The following is a 21,079-nucleotide window of genomic DNA, read 5'->3' on the forward strand; positions in this document are numbered from 1 at the left end:
TGAAAATTTGACAAGGAATTTAACCTGAGACCCTTCGGTCCATAGGCGGATGCTCTAACCATTGAGCAACTGGCCAGGGCTGAAAATCCTTTTTTAAACATTATTTACATTGATTTTAGACTAGAGAGGAAGGGAGAGGAAGGGAGAGAAGCATGGTTGTGAGAAAGGAACATTGATGGGCTCCCTCCTGCACACCCTCTACTGCGGATTGAGGTGCATGGGACAACACTCACCCAGCTGAGCCACACCGGCCAGAGCTCAAAATCTTAACCATGATTATACTGGGAAATTTGACTTAGGAAAACTTCCCTTTTTACATGTACATTTGTTTCATACGTTTTTGTATTTTTTCAAAGCTAGAAGTGTATACTGTTCTGTAAATTTAAAAAAAATGAGAGAGAGAAAGAGAGAGAGAGAGGGAGAGAGAATGAAAGAGAGAGAGAGAGAGAAGACAAATGATGATTGTTCCTTGAACGTTACCGCCAGTCATGGCTGGAGCTGCCCACAGGCCCCCTGGAAGGTCCTGCCTTGGTGAAGGGTCAGGGGTCCTACTCCCTCCTCTCCTCTTTACCCCAGCAGTAGAGGCACTTTACCATGCGATGCTTTTGTAACGATTAAATGCTGTGTATGTTTTGAGAAGGTTTTATCAACTGTGAAGCTCTTTTAAATACAGAGATTATCATCCTAACTCAGTTCCCTTCCCATCCCAGGCAGGATCCTTTGGTGACAAAGAAAACCCTTTGGGTATGTTCTTGCTGCCAAAGCCTACGGCCCTTTCTCCAGGGGAGCACCCCTTCTCCAGGGGAGCACCCCCTTCTCCAGAGGAGCCCCCCCTCCTCCAGGGAGCAGCCCCCTTCTCCAGGGAGCAGCCCCCTTCTCTAGGGGAGCACCCCTTCTCCAGGGAGCAACCCCTTCTCCAGGGAGCAACCCCCTTATCAGGGGAGCACCCCCTTCTCCAGGGAGCACCCCTTTCTCCAGGGAGCAACCCCTTCTCCAGGGAGCAGCCCCCTTCTCCAGGGGAGCACCCCTTCTCCAGGGAGCAGCCCCTTCTCCAGGGGAGCACCCCTTCTCCAGGGAGCAGCCCCTTCTCCAGGGAGCAGCCCCTTCTCCAGGGGAGCACCCCTTCTCCAGGGAGCACCCCTTCTCCAGGGAGCAACCCCTTCTCCAGGGAGCAGCCCCCTTATCAGGGGAGCACCCCCTTCTCCAGGGAGCACCCCTTTCTCCAGGGAGCAGCCCCTTCTCCAGGGAGCACCCCTTTCTCCAGGGAGCAACCCCTTCTCCAGGGAGCAGCCCCCTTCTCCAGGGGAGCACCCCCTTCTCCAGGGAGCAGCCCCCTTCTCCAGGGGAGCACCCCCTTCTCCAGGGAGCAGCCCCCCAGCCCTGCGCTTCAGCTCCTCCACCTGCCCAGCTATCCCCTGAGCTGGCTGTTCCTTGAACCTTTGGGGTGGGCTTCATTTCCTCCAGTGGCACCTCAGACTGCTGTGCAAATGGAGCACAAGGTCCCACAAACAAAGGAACCTGTGTGCTGCGAGGCCCCCCTCACTGGAGGGAGCGGAGAGGCCAGGCCTGCGTGCTGTTATTTTTCACTGCAGCCGAGCCGGGGCCTCTCTGCCTCTCCCAGGTTAGCATGTGGCCTTTCTCCATCCACAGGATGATGAGACTTGCTCTCCTATGGTTTGCTTTCCCTCCCCTCCGCCCCTCCTGGCCCTTCCTGCCCTCCTCCCTTTCCCTTTAAAAATTTCCTGACTTTTTCCAAAGGTTAAGTAAAATATGCAATTTAGGAAGATTACATTGAATGAAAACCTCTAGACTGGCCAGAGCTGGGAAGGGTGCTGCAGAATGTACAGGGAACTCATACAACTTAACACAAGGAACACAAACAATCCAATTAAAAAGTGAGCAAAGGACCTAGATAGACACTTCTCCAAAGTGGACATACAGATGCCCAAGAGACATATGAAAAAATGCTCAGTCCCTCATCATCCGAGAAATGCAAATAAAAACGACAATGAGGTACCATCTCACACCTGTCAGAATGGCTACCACCAACAAATCAACAAACGACAAGTTCTGGCGAGGATGCAGAGAAAAGGAACCCTCGTGCACTGTTGGTGGGAATGCAGACTGGTGCAGCCACTGTGGAAGACAGTATGGAGTTTCCTCAAGAAATTAAAAATGGAACTGCCATTTGACCCAGTAATCCCATTTCTAGGAATATATCCCAAGAAATCAACAACACCAATCAGAAAGGACATATGCATCCCTATGTTCATAGCAGCACAATTTACAATAGCTAAGATCTGGAAACAGCCAAAGTGCCCATCAGCAGATGAGTGGATAAAAAGCTGTGGTGCATTTACACAATGGAATACTATACAGCTATAAAAAAGAAAGAACTCTTACCATTTCCAACAGCATGGAGGGACCTGGAGGGTATTATGCTGAGTGAAATAAACCAGTCAGAGAAAGACAAGTATCACATGATCTCAGTCATATATGGAATCTAGTGAACCAAATAAACTGATGATCAAAAATAGACTCAAAGGTAAAAAAAAAAAAAAAATGAAACTGGAAGGTTTATTGAGAGTGTAGGGCAGTGGTTCCCAAACTTATTTGGCCTACAGCCCCCTTTCCAGAAAAAATATTACTCAGCCCCTGGAAATTAATTTTTAAAAAATTTTAATAGCAGTTACTCATCGCCCCCAAATGCACCTGTGGCCATCACCGCCCCCCTGGATCACTGCAGCGCCTACCAGGGGGTGGTAGCGCTCACTTTGGAAATCACTGGTGTAGGGTTTAGGTTTAGAAATGTCTGAAATGAAGTTTTATTTGTTTCCATTGCATGCAATGAATTGCCCTTTATTTTTTATTTTATCCTTATTTTAAATTCTTTATTGTTTAAAGTATTACATATGTCTCCCCTCCCTCCCCCCCCTCCCCCCGAAGTGCCCTTTAATTGATGAAGCAATGAAAATGCCAAGGACCACATGCGCAGTGGATTGCCACTTGTTGAATTAGGCCCCTGTGAGACTGAGGCTTCAAAGCCACATACATCAGGGAACCGGGGCGTCTACAATTTCCACAGAAACCATTGATCCGAGGACACCCCCTCAGCGAGCCTCCGGCCTGAACCTACACACTGTGCTGCAGCACCGAGGTGCTTCCTGCCACTGGCCTCGGGAACACTCCTTCCGAGAGGCGGCGACTGACAGAAGCTTCTCCAACGCCTTTTTAGATTCCGCTCATTTGCTCAGAGCACAAACGTTCGTGCTTTGACAGAAAGACCATGTGTGTGCGAATGAAGGGTGTGATCACCTCCCTTCCTTGTGGCTTGAGGCCACTGGTTCCCTTCCCACAGATGAATCCAAAAGGTTGGGTTGGCTTAGGCTTGGCTCACATTTTCCTCCACTATTCCCAGAGCCTCAGAACATCGCTCTGTTTTTTCCTGTTTACACCTCATTTTTCCTGTTTTCTCTCGGTTCTCTTCAGAGAAAGGATTTCCTTCCTGTATCTTTCAGGACAATTCACCCCCCTCCCCCACCTGTGTTCTCTGGACTGTACTCTCTGCCTCCACCTGCAGTTTTGTGTCTAAACTACTTTTTTCTCCTAAGTGCAGTGTGTATTTCCTTGTTCACTGGACCTTTACTTGGTTTTCTTCTTTTTCAATCATAGTTCAGTCTTCCTGACATTGAAAATAAATCTTCACTGAATTTGCTCTTTCTCCAGTACTTTCCCAGGTCTCTCTTTCTTCTTGTGTCCACCTTGTTTATCCGCATCTCTATCTCCACTGTCACAGCCTCCATGTTCCTCTCAGCCCCTGAAGCCCACGCTGCCTCTGGAAGTCTCTGATTGAGGCCCATTCTGACCCCACCTTCCTTTGTTTATCAATTTCTCCTTAAGACCCTCTGAGCATGTCATGCAGCACTTTTCTAAGTCTTTTCTGGTTTTTCCTCAGCTGGGTCTTCTAGGCCTTTCTTCTTCTCCGCCCCGCCCCCGGCGATGCATGCCTCAGTAATCATAGCTGACATTGTTGAGTACCTGCTGTGCATTTTAACCCCTCACCCTGTAAACTGGGTACTTCATCTCATTTGTACAAGAATAGGTAGGTGTCAAATTCTGGTCTGCTCTGCCTGGAGTCCATGCCCTGCTCTATGACCAGACTGCTTATCACCCAAAGCGTTGGTCTCTGACTCAGTCCCCTGTTCTCCTGTCGTTGCCATTCTGCCTGTCCCACCAGGCGTCAAACCCCAAATGAGTTGTACTGATTCGCTCACTACCTTTCCCTCCTGCCAGCTCTCTTTTCTGACTTCTCTGACGGAAACACCATTTTCCCAGGACCAAGGTGACCCCTAGAACTTTCTTTTTTCTTTTTTTTTCTTTTTTTTATCTGAACAATAATTTATTTAAAAAAAATTGGCAAGAGATTTCAACAGACATTTCACCAAAGATATGTGAATGACAAGTACACAATGAAAAAATGCTCAACATTATAAGTCTTAAAATAGGCAAATTAAAACCACAATGAGATACAGCTTCATACCTACTAAAATGGTAAAATTTTAAAAAGCTGACCATACCAAGTAATGACAAGAATGTGAAAGAACTATAACTCTTATACACAGCTGGTGGGAATGTAAAATGGTATAGCCACTTTGAAAAACAGTTTAGCAGTTGTTTAAATTGTTAAACATACACTTACTATGACTGCTCAGTCATTCCACTCCCAAGAGAAATAAGCATATGTCCACACAAAAGCTTGCACAGAAATATTCATAACAGCTTTATTGGGAGAGCGGTGGGGTGGGCGCCAGGGCACCATGAGGACACTTGGAGCTGAGGTAAGTACAGTCTCTTAATCACAAAGATGATTGATTTGGTGCATGTGTCAACGCCGATCGCATCGTACTCTTGAAGTGTGTGCAGCTTATTGCATGTCAAGTATATCTTGGTAAAGCTTTTGAAGATATTAATGGGCTCCACATTCAAGGGATTCTGGCAGAACTATTGTTTTCCATCTTCAGATACTAATTATGCTTTGGTAAAAGTACTTTAGAACTTTATTTTTAAGGTAGCAGGAAGGAAACTAAAAGTTATCAACATTGCTCATTAAAAAACTATGTTGTATACTTTAAGAAAAAGTACAAGTAAAAATGAAGAATTCTCAGTCAGTAACTAAAACCAAACCTGACATTCTCACCCACAAATGGACCCTCACCGCCTGTCCCGAGGAGGGTGCTGTCTGCCTGTGCCCTGCGGGGCCCAGGAGCAGGACCCTCGGGCTCTGAGAGCTGCACCACCGTCTCCAGTTGTTCTCCAAGTTCCTCTATCAGAGGCCCGGCTCCCCCAGGGGCCCGTGCAGAGGCCAGTAGCTCTCCCCGAGAGACATCAGCCCTTGGGACGGCCGAGCGTCCGCACAGCAACACGCAGGGCGCGGCTTTCATCAAGAATGGGGCCTTGCAAGGACCGTCCTCTCCAGGCTCCCCTGCCTGCGAGTACCTCTGGTTCTGAGTCTGGGTCTGCGGTTCCGGCTGAGGAGGTGCTGCTGTCGGAGTCGTCGGAACCACTGGTCTCAGAACTGGAGGGTGGTGTTGGCCTGGAGGCGAGGCAGGCTGCTTCTTCCTCACAGACGAGCAGTGCAGCTGCCTCCAGCTCATTCACTTCCAACCCCAGCTGGGCCTTCGTCAGGGGGCCTTCCTTCAAGGCTTCTGCAAGAGCTGCCAACCTTGTGGACTTGGCTTTCTGAATCCACACACAGTAGTCCGAGATATAGAGATCATTTAGAATGTAAGCTTGGTCACTTTCCTGAAAAATTTTGTGAATATCCAGGAGACACTTTAAAACTGCACTTTTACCTAGTTGCAATATCTTTATCGTGTCTCTGCAGGCTTTCGTCACCAGCTTGAAATGGCGGTAAAGTGGGTAGCACAAAACTCTTCTTCTAAAAGACACCAGGACTTCACGAACATTAGTCCAAGCCTCAAACCAGCACAGTGTTGGACTCAGTTTTCTGATATTCCACGCAGACTCAGCGTTCTTCTCTCCTTCATTGACATGAGTCTCATAGCAATAGGCCAGAAGGATATCAATCAGGCTATAGTACACTTGACGTTGGGCTCTTTTGTCCAGCAGATAAGACTTATGGACAAATTCTCGCAGCTGACACTTCTCTTCTTCAGAGAAAGATACTAAAGCAGCATGATTTTCTTTCTCCTGACTCTTTCCCATAAAGGCCATCATCTTTGAATACGTATCAGTCCACCAAGGATTATACTGTAAAACCTGTTCAACTGCCTCATCTTCAAAAAAGTCGGCTAGATAATGATCAGGATCAAATTTGGCCAGCTCAGCAGCCAGGCGTTTCTGCCTGCGTTCAGCTGCAGGAGTAAAATCTGGATCCTTAATATCAATGACGTCACTGAATTCATCCCGTAACCGCTGAAATACTCCTGATCGCAGGCCTCCAAATCCATAGCGGCCTTGCGGGTGCAGAGCACTTTCTGACACCTCTTCACAGGGGGACTGTTCAATCTCCCAATCAAGTCTTCATCATCATCTTCTACTCCTTCCTCAGAAACCTCAGAAGCACCTATTTCCTCCACAAGCGGTTTTGCAGTCCTGGATTTTCTTGGTGCCAGAAGCGTAGTTAACATGTTCAGCCCCTCAAAATGCTGACCAGGAGTTTCTTTGGGCAACTGAATGGTAAAAATTCCTTTATCTACATCATAGGACCCTTTTTCACTTCCATTTCCTACAATTCTCCCGGGAAGAGTTAATCTGAGGAAGTACGGCTGGGCGAAGAACCTGAAGTCGACGCCCTGGAAGTAGACGTCGAACTCGGAGACCCGAGCGTGGGGCACGCGGATGGCGACGGTCAGGAAGTCGGGGTCCTGGCTGAGGCCGAAGGCCGGCGTGAGCATCGCCGGGGCCCCACTCAGACCCTCGAGAAATCTTCGCTCGCCGGCACCGTTCCGTTCTAGAACTGTCTTTTTTCTTAGCTCACCTTGCTCAGCCCTTCATCCTATTGGACATAAAAGCTCGAGTATATTTTGTCGTGGCAGAATGCACGGGAGAACAATCAGCCAGCACTCTGAGGGAGGAAAGTTTAACCCTTATTTTGCAGATCTGCTAGTCCAGGGGATTCCGGATCCAAAGCCTGAACTGAACTCATGGGGAGGCTCTGACCTATATATCACCTCCTGAGGCGGCCCCTGAGGGTGCCCGCAGCTCCACCCAAGTCGGTCTTGGCGGGCCCTGGGGTTAGGCTCCGCAGCTCCGCCCTAGTCAGTCAGAGTGGGGAAGGAAGACTACGATTTTAACCAGATACTGAACTAGGTTGCAAGCCCCTCCCACCCCCATTTTCCTTTTCAACTTCTTTTATAATGTCTCTTGATTTATTTCAGTCTCACTCCTGTCCCTTAATACAGACCATTAAATGGTCCCTTGTTGAAGAAATCACAGTATCCTGATATTCTCTGATCTGACTCCTGCTGTTGGTACCTACTTAGCTTGTTGTATTCTACTTTTTAAAAAATATATTTTTGGAGAAAACCAAGATGGCGGCATAGGTTAATGCCGGAGTTTGCTGCCTTGAACAACCACTTCAAAAATACAACTAAAAGACGGAACGAACATCATCCAGAACCACAGGAAGGCTGGCTGAGTGGAAATTCTACAACTAGGAGGAACCGAGAATCAGAGGAGGCGCAGTGCTGAAGTAAAATACTAAGGTGCGGAGTGCGCGAGACGAGGGCTGGTGGCTGAGGGCGCGGTTGTCTGTTTCAATTCCAAGGGAGCCTCAGACTCTGAGCTCCAGATCCGGGAGAGTCTCTAGGGACCCAGACTCAAACGGGAGAAGCAGGACTGTCTGGCTACGGTCCCTCTGGAGGTTTGCAGCGGTTGCTGGGACAGAGAGGCAGAGCCCCTGGGGAAGGACTGAGAGCAGCCATAACTGCTCCCTCCTCTGCCCTGTTGATCCCGTGGGACCCACCCCGCCCAAGCCCTGCACAGAGGCATTTGCCTCAGGCAAAGGCTAGATTAGCACCTCCCTAGAGGACACAAGTTCTTCCACTGCAAACACAGCTGATTACCACAGCCAGTCGGCCTGGTGGTCAAATCCCTCTAGTATTAACTACAACAATCAAGGCTTAACTACAACAAGACTGCGCACAAAGACCACTAGGGGGTGTACCAAGAAAGCGTAAAAAATGCGGAGACAAAGAAACAGGACAAAACTATCAAGGGAGGATATTGAGTTCAGAACCACACTTTTGAGGTCTCTCAAGAGGCTTCTAGAGTCTGTTGATAAACTTGATGAGATGTACAGGAAATCTAATGAGACCCTCGATGGTGTGATAAAGGACCATCTAGAAAGTAAGCATACACTGACTGAAATAAAGAATATTATACAGACTCCCAACAGCAGACCAGAGGAGTGCAAGAATCAAGTCAAAGATTCGAAATGCGAAGAAGCGAGAAACACCCAACCGGAAAAGCAAAATGAAAAAAGAACCCAAAAATACGAAGATAGTGTAAGGAGCCTCTGGGACAGCTTCAAGCGTACCAACATCAGAATTATAGGGGTACCAGAAGACGAGAGAGAGCAAGATATTGAAAACCTGTTTGAAGAAATAATGACAGAAAACTTCCCCCACCTGGTGAAAGAAATAGACTTACAAGTCCAGGAAGTGCAGAGAACCCCAAACAAGAGGAATCCAAAGAGGACCACACCAAGACACATCATAATTAAAATGCCAAGAACAAAAGACAAAGAGAGAATCTTAAAAGCAGCAAGAGAAAGAAACTCAGTTACCTACAAGGGAATACCCATACGACTGTCAGCTGATTTCTCAACAGAAACTTTGCAGGCCAGAAGGGAGTGGCAAGAAATATTCAAAGTGCTGAATAGCAAGAACCTACAACCAAGATTACTTTATCCAGCAAAGCTATCATTCAGAATTGAAGGCCAGATAAAGAGCTTCACAGATAAGGAAAAGCTAAAGGAGTTCATCACCACCAAACCAGTATTATATGAAATGCTGAAAGGTATCCTTTAAGAAGAGGAAGAAGAAAAAGGTAAAGATACAAATTATGAACAACAAATACACATCTATCAACAAGTGAATCTAAGAATCAAGTGAATAAATAACCTGATGTACAGAATGAACTGGTGATTATAATAGAATCAGGGACATAGAAAGGGAATGGACTAACTAATCTTGGGGGGAAAAGGGGAATGGGAGATGCGGGAAGAGACTGGACAAAAATTGTGCACCTATGGATGAGGACAGTGGGTGGGGAGTGAGGGAGGAGGGTGGGGTGGGAGCTGGAAGGAGGGGAGTTATGGGGGGGAAAAAAGAGGAACAAATGTAATCATCTGAACAATAAAGATTTAATTAAAAAAATAAAAATAAAAAATATATTTTTATTGATTTCAGAGAGGATGGGAGGGGGGGAGAGAGATAAAAACATCAATGATGAGAGAGAATCATTGATTGGCTGCCTCCTGCTCACCCCCTACTGGGGATGGAACCCACAACCCAGGCATGAGCCCTGACCAAATCGTGACCTCCTGGTTCATAGGTCAGCACTCAAACACTAAGTCATAACCTGGGTGCTTGTCCATTCTACTGAGACTAATTAAAACTTACTCATTTATAAAATAATGACCTCATTAAACATATAAAATAAACCTCTTATATGTGGCCCATTTTCCAAGACCATAATATATGTCAGTATGAATGTACACTCTGAATCCCTTTGACTATTCATTCAGTTTGAATTCAATAGCACTTTTGTTTAATTGAAAATTAATTATTCTATAGAAAAGTCACGGGACTCCTATTCAGACAATACTGCTTTATTATTATTACTAGAGGCCCGGTGCACAAAAATTTGTGCACTGGCGGGGGCGGGAGGGTGTGTGTCCCTCAGCCCCACTTGTGCCCTCTCACAGTCTGGGACCCCTCGGGAGATAATGACCTGCTGGCTTAGGCCTGCTCCCGGGTGGCAGAGGGCAAGAGGGCAGGCCCAATCCCTAGGTGCCTTCCCCGCAGCCCCTGGTTGGGCTCAGATCAGGGCCGATTGGGGAGTTGGGGCGCCTCCCCCTGTCATGCACAGAGCAGGGCGGATTGTGCCCCAGTCCATTTATTGTCTTCGCTAGCTGAGTATAGACAGAGACCCCCAAAGCTAGTAACCTTTGAACTCCTAACAAATGTCAGGGCTGTGAACCACCCAGTTAATCTAGAAATCACCCAGCTAATTTAGGTAATGGTAGCTGAAGCATCGTCCCCACCTTAGTTCACTTAATTCCTTAGATACTTATGTAAATCCTTATAGATTATTGTTGATCAGATATTCTGCCTATTTCTGGAAATTGTCTGCTGATGAGCTAATCCGTGTGTCATTGAAACCTCCGTACCCTAGGGCTATCCCAGATCAAATAAAAGATTGGAGCGGCCTGAGCATCAGTGGAAGTCCCTCTCCTTGAGTTGTACTTGCTTGCCTGGTCCCCCAATATTTCAAAATTATCTTGTGTAATTTTTCTCTCATTTGTGTGCGGCTCCTCTTTTCAGATCCCAAACCCTGATCCACGCAGGATGTGGAAGGAAACACATACGACAGGATCGGGAGGTTGCGATGCCACCCTCAGTCACGCTCAGGGTAGGGCTGATTGGGGGGTTGGGGCGCCGTCCCCTGTCACACTCAAGGCAGGGTTGATGGGGAGGTTGTGGCGCCAACCCCTGTCATGCACAGAGCAGGGAGCATCAGGGGGTTGGGGCGCTGCCCCCTGTCACTCACAGAGCAGGGCCCATCAGGAGGGTTGGGGCTCTGTACCCTGTCACACACAGAGCAGGGCCGATCAGGGGGTTGGGGAGCTCCCCCCTGTCATGCACAGAGTAGGGCCGATAGGGGAGTTGGGGCATCGCCCCCTGTCACACACAGAGCAGGGCGGATCAGGGGGTTGGGGCACTCCCCCCTGTCACACTTAGGGCAGGGCCGATGGGGAGGTTGCGGCTCCACCCCATCACACACAGAGCAGAGCCCATGGTGGGGTTAGGGCACCGCACCCTGTCACACACAGAGCAGGGCCCATCAGGGGGTTGGGGCGCCTTCCCCTGTCATGAACAAAGCAGGGCAGATAGGGAGGTTGTGGCCCCGCCCCCTGTCACACACAGAGCTGCAGGGTGATCAGGGGGTTTGGGCGCTGCCCCCTGTCACACTGCTCCAGGGGCCAGCAGGCCTCGCGGCTCCGCTGATCCCAGTGCTGGGAGGCCTTGCGGCTCCACTGATCCCGGTGCTGGGAGGCATATTACCCTTTTACTATATAGGATAGAGGCCTGGCATGGGTGGGGGCCAGCTGGTTTGCCCTGAAGGGTGTCCTGGATCAGGGTGGGGGTCCCCACTGGGGTGCCTGGCCAGTCTGGGTGAGGGGCTGAGGGCCGTTTTCAGGCTGGCGGGTGACTGAAGCTCCCAACCTCTCTTTTTTTCTTTTTTTTAATTCTGGGATTTATTTACTTTCTATGGCTGTCACTGGAGCTGAGAGCCGGCTTTAGCTCTGAAGCTCAGCTCCAGCTCTGAGACCTCGGCTGTGGAAAGCAGGTATCTGGGCTTTGTTTAGCTTCTATAATTGAAACACTGTTGCAACTCCAGCTCTGAGGCCGGGCTTGCTGAAAGCAGGTTTCTGGAGCTTGTTTAGCTTCTATAATTGCAACATAGTTGCTTAGAGTGCAGCTCAGAGGCCGGCAGCAGCAGGCGGAAAACCTTGGCTTCCTCCATCACTGGAGCAAGCAAGCCTCCTGTTCGCTTCAGCTGCCTGGCTGCCGGCTGCTATCTTGGTTGGCAGTTAATTTGCATATCACCCTGATTAGCCAATGGGAAGCGTGTCGGAGGTACGGTTAATTACCATGTTTGTCTATTATTAGATAGGATTTTTTTCTTTGCCTTGACCAATTAAACCTTCTGGAATCCATTGAGATTTTCACATGATGAAGTTCACTGTTTTGACTAATCTGGGAGAAAGGGCTATTCTGGTAACAACTGTATTTTTTAAAAAATCTTTATTGTTCAAAGTATTACATAATTCTCCTTTTTCCCCCACTGACCTCTCCCTGGCCGCCCCCAACCCCCAGCACATGCCCTTACCACCCTACTGTCTGTGTCCATTGGTTAGGCTTATATACCTGTATTTTTAAAATGTATTCTTTAATTATGGTTGATATGCAGTATTAATTATTTCAGGTTTACAACATAGTGATCAGACATTCATATACCTTAGGAAGTGATCACATATAACCTATTTGACACCATACATAGATATTACAATATTATTAACTACATTGTACTTTAAATCCCCATGACTATTTGGTAACTGGCAATTGTATTTCTTAATCTCTTCCACCTTTTTTACCCAATCCCAAACCTCCTCTTATGTGGTGATCAACAATTTGTTCTCTGTGTCTATGAGTTAGCTTCTGTTTTATTTATTTATTTATTTATTTATTTATTTATTTATTTATTAGGTTCCATATTAGTGAAACCATGTGGTATTTGCCTTTTGTTGTCTGATGAATTTTACATAGCATTATACCCTTTAGGTCCATCCAAGTTGCTACAAGTGGTAATATTTCATTTTTGTGGCTGAGTAATATTCCATTATATATGTGTACTACTTTTTTTTAATCCTTTCATCTATTGATGGCAATTTAGGTTGCTTTCATATTTTGACTATGATAAATAGTCAGTGAACATAGGGATACATATATCTTTTTTAATTAGTGTTTTGGATTTCTTTGGATTAATACCCAGAAGTGGAATTGCTGTGTCATGTGATAGTTCTATTTTTAATTTTTTGAGGAGCCTCCAAACTGTTTTCCATAGTGGCTACATCAATTTACAATCCTATCAACAATGCACGAGGTTCCTTTTCTCCACATTTTCCACAAAACTTTGTTTTGATTTATTAATGATAGCCATTCTGACAGGTGTGAGATAATATCTCACTGTGGCTTTAATTTGCATTCCTCTGATGATTAGTGACTTTGAGCATCTTTTTTATATGTCTATTGAACATATCTGTCCTCTTTGAAAAGATGTCTATTCTGGTCCTCTGAATTTTTAATTGAAATTTTTTTGGTTGTATTAGTTCTTATATATTTTGGATATTACCCCCTTATCAGATCATTGTCATTGGTGAATATCTTCTTCCAGTCAGTAGGTTGTCTTTTTGTTTTATTGATAGTTTCCTTCACAGTGTCAAAACTTCTTAGTTTGAAGTAGTTCCATTTGTTTATTTTTTCTTTTGTTTTGCTTGCCCAGGCAGACATATCCTAAAAATATTACTAAGGGCAATGTGAAAAGGCTACTGTCTATGCTTTCTTCAGGGTTTTATGGTTTCAAATCTGACATTTAAGTCTTTAAAACATTTTTAGTTAAGTTTTGGTATATGGTGTAAGAAAGTGGTATAGTTTCTTTTTTTTTTGTATGTACCTGCCCAGTTTTTCTAACACTTTTATTGAAGAGAATGTCTTTATTTCATTTTATATTCTTGCCTCCTTTGTAATATATTCATTGATTATATAGGTAAGGGTTTATTTCTCAGCCCTCTATTCTGTTTCGTTGATCTACCTGTCTATTTTCATGCCAGTACCATGCTGTTTTGATTACTATAGCCTTGAAGTATACAGTAGTTTAATATCAGGTAGTATCATACCTCCAACTTTGTCCTTCTCTCTCAAGATTGCTTTGGCTATTTTTTGTTTGTGTTTTTGTGATGCCATATAAATTTCAGAATTATTGGTCTAGTCCTGTATGCCATTGGTATTTTGATATGAATAGCATTGAATCTATATATTGTTTTTGATAGCATGGGCATTTAAACAATACTAATTATATCGATGAGCATTGTATATCCTTTCATTTATTAATTTCTTCTTAGTTTATTTCTTCAGTGTCTTATATTTTTTCACCACATGTCTTTTACCTCCTTAGTTAAATTTAGTCATAGGTATTTTATTATTTTTGATGCAATTGTAAAAGAAATTGTTTTCTTAATTTCCATCTCTGATATTTTGTTATTAGTATATAAAAATGAAACTGATTTCTTAATATTAACTTTTTATCATACTACTTTAAAGAATTCATTTATTAATGCTAATAGGTTTTTTTTCCTTTGTGTGTGTGCGTGAACTTATTAAGTTTTTTATATATAGTATCTTGTCATCCGCAAGTAATGACAGTTTTACTTCTTCCTTTCCAGTTTAGATGCATTTTATCTGTTTTTGTCTCATTGCTTGGATTAGGACCTGCAATATCATGTGGAATGAAAGTGGTGAAAGTGGACATCCTTGTTGTTCTTGATCGCAACGCACTTGAGTGAGGTTTTTCCTCCTGAGTCTGCCTTCAGGTGTCACTTCTGACGTGGGTGTTTTCAAGCTGCTGCCCTGAGCTGGAGTGTAGACTGAGGGAGTTTGTGAGTAAGTACGTTGTGCACAAGCCGCCCTTTAGGAGGTTCGCTTCTGTCTCTAGCAGCCCCCTGTCCTCAGATGCAATCCCCACTGGGTTTTGCAACCAGCTATTATGGAAACTCCGCTTCCCAGTCCTGGTGCCCAGCCTGGGGAGCGTGTTGTGGGGCTGGAATCCTTCTGTCCTCGGTGGACCTTTCCAGCTGAGATATCCCTCCCAATTCCAGATGCCACACTGTGGGCATGGGACCTGCCCATTCCACAGCTCCGGCCTCCTGCCAGTCTCGACATGGCTTTTTCCTTACGTCCTTACTGCTAGGACTTCTGTTCAGCTAGTGCTCCTGTGGTTCTCAATGACGGCTGTTCTATAATTTAGTTGTGATTTTGATGTAGTTGTAGGAGGAGGCAAGCACAGAGTTTACTGCCATCTTTACCATAACTAACAGCTCATGAGTTTTTATTTTAATAATTTTTTAGTTGCAAAATTTTTATTAGATTCTTCTTTTTGTCTTTTGCTTGCTGGCTGAAAGTTTCTATTTCTTTGCTAAGGATTTCTTTGTTTCTCTTTTTAAAATTTGTTTTAATAATGTTCATTGTTATCATGGCCCCTACAGAATTCTAACATCTTTGTCATCTTGGTGTTGGTGTTAATACCTACTGATTGTCTTTTTCTTCACATTCAGTTAGAAATCTTTCTAGTTGTTGTGATAAAGAAGTTTCTATTGAAATCTGGACATTGTTGTCTTATGTTATAATGTTCTATATCTTCTTTAAACATTCTAGTTGAGCTGGCTTCCTCTGACAACATTCCAGAAGGGGAGAGTAGGGCCTGTGTGGATTCTGCCAGGGGGAGGCAGATGCAGAGGCTCTCATTGAACCTATGTTTACATCTAATGCAGGGGATCTTTGCTGTAGCTGGTGAGGATGGGAGTTCTGGCTCCCCTGGGCCTCTCCTGACACCCCCAGGCTGGGCAGGGTAGATGTGTCTCATTACTGCCCCCAGCTGGGCAGCCATGCAAGTTCTGTCTCTTCACTTGTCCTCATTTGAAGGGAGCCCAGTAGAGAGGGCGAAGTGCTGGTGGCAGTGGCGGTCCAGGCTCCCCTCCCCTGGCCTCCACTGACAATTAGGAGTGGGTAGTACTGACTGTCAGGGGTGAGAGTTGCCATTTCCTACTTGGCTTTTGCTGACAGCACCTGGCCGGCGTTGAGTGCCTCCTTCCTGCTGGACAAGGATAGACATCTAGGCTCCCCACTGGCCAAGGCTGGCAAGAGTGGGGATGGGAACACAATGTTTTCACTGCTTTTTGGCAGGAAGCAAGTGATCATTTTTCTAAAAGTTCCCATCTTGGTCTTCCTCTCCTGGTCTCTGGCGAGGAAGAAGAGGCTCTTGTTGAGTTATGTTTAATCTGCCCAGGGCCATATCTGAGTTTCTAGTTTCTTCAGCTCCAAGTCTGGGATATATGGAGCATCAAGAAGACTCAGAGAACACAACACTGTGTGTTCTGTGGGTCTTGAGGCCCCTCGCTGGTCTTCCACCTTCTCTCCGCCTTTCAGAATCTTAGGTTCGTTTTACATATAATGCCCAGGCTTTTTAGTTGTACTTAGTGGAGGGATAGGGAAATGTACATGTATCTCATCTTCTTGGGAATAGAAGAAAAAAGAAGACTTAAATTGCAGCTAGAGGCACATGAGTAAATTAAGGAGTGTTGCCTGATTTAAGCCAGAAAGAGTAAAATTGGTGACTATGGTAATGGGTGGAGATTAAAAACAAGAGCCATACTCTGTTGAGCACGTGCTATGCGCTTCCCATCCATTCTCCTCTGTGTATAAATCCTTAGAGCAAAACGGCGAGGCCAGCATTACTCCCATTTCACAGTAAAGCAAACTGAGATACACATAGTTTAAGAACATGTTCCCAATGTTATATATGTAAAGAGTGGGATAGGAGGGATTTACACTCCAGCCCTTCTTAATCCCAGCCCCCCAAATCTCTGTGGCCTTCCTTTGAGCAGAAGGAAGACCGGGGGTTCTCAGGGGCGTCTGTGGGGTTGCGGGATGCGTAAGGCGAGGAGCAGCCCTTAGCGGTGGTTCTGCGGGACGCACCGAGGCTCCCGTGCCGGCTCCGTCTGCGCCTTGACTACGGACGGCATTTCTGCAGGACGCGTGTTCTCTCCTCCTTCCTTCAACGACTTCGAGAGGCAGCGGAAGCCGTATTCACCATGAACACACGGGAATCCGCTCCGCGATGCGTTCCTTGCCCAAGGCCAAGGCAGCCTCTAGTTCGGGAGCAGCGCGGAAGGGTCTCGCCGCAGAGCAGAGGCCGCGCGGGCAGCGGGGTGCGTGGGACACACACCCCTGGGCTGGCCGCTCGCTCAGGCGGCGCGGATGGAGGCGGCCGGTGTGGAGAGGACAGCAAATCTGAGGACCAGGCCGCTCCAGCCCCTCCCTCCCCGGCGACAGGGCCCAGAGGAGGCGGTTTGCAGCCTCGGGAGCAGGAGCGCCCCCTCCCGCGCAGGGCGCCTCGGATGGCCGCTGACTGCCTCGTGCCTGAAGGAAGCCGGGTCAGGGGGAAAGGCCGTGCTTTCCAAGTGCCCCGTCCATCCTTTTCTCCGCGGGACCCACAGGGCTGCGCTGCGGGGAGTTCCCGGGCGCGAGCAGCCCGTCTTTGCGCCTCTTTCTCGGGAGCAGCGCCCCCTCCTCGGGAGCGAGCCCCTTGCCCTCTGCGACCTCCTGCCTTTCTCTGCAAGTTGCCAGGAGCAGGCGGGCCGGCCGGGCCCTGGGCCCCACCGCCCTGCTTCCCGGGCGCCTGCGCTCGGCTCCTGAGCTCACTAGGAGCAGGGCCTGCGCAGGAGCTCCCCAGGCCCCTTGGGAAGCCAGGGGAGCCGGAAGCGGGGGGGGGGGGGGGGGGGGGTGGAAGCTGGGGCGGTCGCCGGGAGGGGCGCCCTCTGGAGGTGCAGAGCCTGGACCCCGCCCACTGCTCCCCACGCCCTGGTTCCTCTCAGATCTTGCGGCTTATGCACACACTCTGTGCTGTTTACCCCTAAACTTGGATTCAGCAGATGACCTTGCCGTGTTTCGTACGAAGAAAATGGAGACTGAAAGGAGGGAGCTGCCAGATGCAAAGCCACAGGCTCCACAGCCCACAGCCAGCCCCAGTGAAGAGCAGCCCTGGGGGTGGGGGGGTGCTCTCAGAGCGCTGTCCCAGGCATAGGAAGGTCGCCAGCCGACTCCCCATCAGGGCACAGGAAGCAACCAATCCAAGTTTCTCTCTCACATCAATGTTTCTCTGTCACTCGTCCTCCCACTCTCTCATCCTCCCTCCCTCCCTCCTTCCTCTCCCTTCCTCTCTCTAAAATCAATAAAAAGCTTATTAAAAGAGTTAAGACCAGAAAGTAGGTATGCTACCTATATCCTCTTGAACTTGTGAAGGCATAATTTTGGTTTAAGGTACCCACTCTAAAGGCCATTTAAAATATATTTCTACATGGAGGGACCTGGCGAGTGTTATGCTGAGTGAAATAAGCCAGTCAAAGACCAGTATCACATGGTCTCACTCATATGTGGAATCTAATGAACAAAATAGATCCAGAGACATAGAACCATAGAACAGACTGGTGAATTATAGAGGGAAGGGTGGTGTGGGGTGGGGAAAGATTAACCAGGAACTTATATGCATATATACATAGCCCATGGACACAGACAATAGTGTGGTGAAGGCCTGGGGTGGGGCGTGGGTGGGGCTAGATAGGGGTGAGTGGGGGGGGGGGGGGAAGGGGACATCAGTAATACTGTAAAAAATAAATATAAATTTTTAAAAATTTATTTCTATTTTGTGTGTTTTTATGCATTTGCTAATTTTGTTTTCCATTCTCTGTCTCCCACACCTCATTTTTACCCAGTAGCCTATGTTCAGTATAGGATTCTCTGTTCTCAAGGGGTCTTAATAGACTCAAAGGAATGTAACTTTCCCCAAAAGCGCTTGAGAAAAGAGTGAAACTCAGAATCCCCTACCTACAGCTTGCAGATCACTGAGTCTATGAGGAGCTGAGGGCCATACTCAGGTTGCATAGCAAGTTAGTGACCAAGCCAGGACTCGAGTCTGATCATTCCTTTCCTGTCTAGGGCATTCTATTCTCCTCAAAACTCCTGTAGTTCCAAATTCTTCCTGAGTCTTGAATGGCCATTTAGACAAAAAGAGAGATAAAACATCAATGATGAGAGAGAATCATTGATTGGCTGCCTCCTGCATGTCCCCTACTGGGGACTGAGTCCACAACGAGGCATGTGTCCTTGACCAGAATTGAACCCGGGACCCTTCATTCTGCAGGCCGATGCTCTATCCACTGAGCCAAACCAGCTAGGGAGACAATTCTTTTTAATTAGGGCTCATCCAGACCAATCAGACTTCTAATCTGACATCGATTTATAATAGCAGGATGTTCTATCATACCCATAAATCCAACCATATTTTAACCTCATTTTCTATGAGCTTTATTGTAAAAGTAAATATTGACTTTCACCTCCATAGCATCCTTGGTCTTTTCTAGCAAGATAAACTAATATGATCTTATACATTTTAAGAACCAAGAATCACTGTGTCCCAGGGACTTATATAAGCACATTTATACTTTAAAGTTCTGTAGACCCATTTGAATGTAACAGAGATGCTACTTTAAACCAAGCATGAGTATACGTAATTCACACTGAAAGCCAGGTGATGGAGAGGCTGTAATAACAGCTTCTTAACCTTGTGACTGTCTCAGTGTCCCTGCCTCCCTTGCCTATGTTATTTCTTTTGCTTCTGGTTCTAAGTTCTTTGGGAGGTGGGGTGCAGTGCACTTTTTAGAAACGCCAGGCAAGAGGCAGTGGAGTTTAAACATTTTGAAAAAGTCCACTTGCCTTCAGGGCAGACTCCCACCTTGCTGACAGTCCAGGCCTTCCCTCCAACAGTTAAGGACATGAGCATCCAGCTAACACAGCAAGAGAAGGAAAGTGAAGCTCTTAAAAGTTTTACTAAGTGGGTCTGTGTGCGCAGCGGCCCAGGAATCCGGATGCTGCGTGCCCTGTTGACCCAGGGTGGGGCATCTCTGCTGGCCTAGGCTGTGCGTCCTGGCCAGGAGGAACCTGGGTCACCCTGAACTTCAGACCTCGATGAGACGATGAGCAAGTTCCTGGGCCCCTGCTATGTCCAACTGGCCAAGAACTGGATTCCCATGCTGGGCATGTGGGGCGCCATGGGCACCATGGGGCTAGTTTGGGCCACTGACTGGAGGCTGATTCTGGACTGGGTGCCCTACATCGATGGCAAGTTTAAGAAGGACGACTAATTAAACTGACCCTCCTCAGACCCCTCTGGTGACTGATGGTGCCAACAGGTTCCATCTCAGCACTTGCTGCATCTGGAACAGCCCCAGCCTTCAGCATGGATCGTGAGGAAATCCACAGTGTGACTTAGGGCTTTCCATGTTTCTGAAAATAACTTTGATGTATGAATGCATTAAACCATGCTCTGAACACCCCCCCCCCCAAAAAAAAAGATTTAGTAAGTGTCAAATAGTGTGCAACATTGTTCAAAACATTCTTCTCTCTTTATCGGTACAATATTTCTGGTGGGAAGTTGTGTTTACTATTTTAATAATGGAAAAATTAAAGCTGAGAGAGCTCCCCCCCCCCCAAAATGGTGGCCTAATAGGCAGAAATGTCACACACCTCCTCCTGGGGCCAGGCCTGAAAAGGGACTAAATCAGACAACACCCACCTAGAATTAACAAATTAGACATGGCTGAGGAGACAGAGGACGCCTAGAGAACACTGCTTGCCAGCCATAACCCAGGTGGAACCACCACCATGCCCTGGAAGTGAGTGGCTCAGTTTCTCTTGGCAGGCTCCCAGGCATCTGCAGTGAGCTCTTGCCATAGTCCACTGGGACCCATCATCCCAGGATCCGGCTCCAGGACCTCTCAGTGAGTGCAAGCCAGGGGGATCTCTGTGTCTTGCCCCTGTTCCAGGCCCCAGAACCATGTGGTCAGTCTGACCCCGAGCCACTGAGCCCTGGGACCTGCTGCTGAGGTGACCTAGAGCAGCCCAGTGCATGTCCCACTCCAGGCCACAGAACAGCACAGACTGTGCGACCCAGAGCAATCCATGTCCTCTTCATCCAGGGCCTTGGGAAGGGTGACCCAGAGCAACCCAGTGCATGCCCCCACTCCGGGCCACAGGACAGCACAGACTGTGTGACCCAGAGCAACCAGCCCCCACTCCACACTAGGGAGGGGAAAACTGGAGCAACCCAGCATGCCTCACTCGGGGCCACAGGAAAGCGAGGACTGTATGACCCAGAGCAATGTGCACCCGCTCCAACCCAAGCCCAGGGACTTGCTGCTGGGGCGACTAGGAATAACACAGTCCTGCCAGGGCTACCCAGAGCAACCCAGCATATGCTGCACTCTGGGCCACAAGAGAGCTCTGCCAGGGTGACCCAGAGCCATCTGGTATTCTCAGCCAAGGGCCACAGGTCCATGCTTCAAGTACACTGCCAGAGGGACCTAGGGCGCCATCCTGCCATGGATGCCAGGCCCACACAGCAAATTGCATGCTAGAGGGCTCTGGGTCCTCACAGG

At 47.5% G+C, this 21,079-nt stretch overlaps 2 pseudogenes; one reads left to right on the top strand and one right to left on the bottom strand.

The window, feature by feature from the left end:
* Positions 1–5,165: 5,165 nt before the first annotated feature.
* On the bottom strand, positions 5,166–6,917 carry LOC138997826 (protein SHQ1 homolog pseudogene; annotated as a pseudogene).
* Positions 6,918–19,618: 12,701 nt separating this feature from the next.
* Positions 19,619–19,786, top strand: LOC138997986 (cytochrome b-c1 complex subunit 10 pseudogene; annotated as a pseudogene).
* The last annotated feature ends 1,293 nt before the right edge of the window (positions 19,787–21,079 follow it).

Source organism: Myotis yumanensis, unplaced genomic scaffold (assembly GCF_028538775.1).
Source record: "Myotis yumanensis isolate MYYU_CA2020_CCGP unplaced genomic scaffold, mMyoYum1.0.hap1 SCAF_19, whole genome shotgun sequence".
Taxonomy (NCBI): domain Eukaryota; kingdom Metazoa; phylum Chordata; class Mammalia; order Chiroptera; family Vespertilionidae; genus Myotis; species Myotis yumanensis.